General features: G+C 44.7%; 1 protein-coding gene across 1 annotated transcript in view; it reads left to right on the plus strand.

Moving 5' to 3' along the window:
* Positions 1-474: 474 nt before the first annotated feature.
* LOC106632936 (E3 SUMO-protein ligase ZBED1) overlaps positions 475-727 on the plus strand; it is a gene marked incomplete at its 3' end in the record, with an annotated part of 823 nt that continues 570 nt past the window's right edge. The window contains 1 exon segment of the mRNA XM_014331675.2: positions 475-727.

Below are 727 nucleotides of genomic sequence, written 5' to 3' on the forward strand. Positions count from 1 at the left end.
TCAACTCAAAATTCTCCCACACAACAGAACCTCCTCTATTCCTCGCTGGCTCCAAATCTCTCAGTGGAATGATCAGTGGTTTGCTATCTGTCACCATCAAAACACCACAAATCCCACGAATGATTCACTTCCTTATAAACCATTGAATCAGACACTGCAGCAGTTAGGCTCTAAATGAACCTCAGACGTCACTGATCACGTGACTCTGGCCAAATGAATCAAGCTTCGACACAGTGCTTCTGAAGCAGTGTGTTGATTTTTTTGACACATGCACCAAAGCGTCAGCTTCAAGCGGGCCATCACTAATTTTCACCAATCTTTGTCAACAACCTTTGTTTTTTTCCTGACAATAAGTAAATTGCTCGGGTTCCCCTGTATCCTTTGCTCTCTCCCTGTGTTTGTTTGTGTGTCCAAGGTCCTAGGCGGTAGGGCTGGGCCATATTATACCGTTCACGGTAATACCGGTATAAAGTTTGGTAACGATAGGAAAATGAAATATTGCGATAGAATGTGGGCAAAATGCGCATGTGCAGTGCCTTTGTTTTCATACGCTCATACGCACATGGCAGAAAAAGTATGGCGGCAATGGAGGATGACACGAACGAAGGCGCATCTTTGAATGAAGCGGGTGAGCCAGAATTGGTCAGTAAAAACGGTGCAACTTCGGTGGTGTGGAAGTGGTTTGGTTTTCGTCCATCGGATACCCACCAAAGCACAATTTTTTGTA

The sequence above is a fragment of the Haplochromis burtoni genome, unplaced genomic scaffold, assembly GCF_018398535.1.
Source record: "Haplochromis burtoni strain Fernald_Lab_line unplaced genomic scaffold, NCSU_Asbu1 Contig_4468, whole genome shotgun sequence".
NCBI lineage: Eukaryota > Metazoa > Chordata > Actinopteri > Cichliformes > Cichlidae > Haplochromis > Haplochromis burtoni.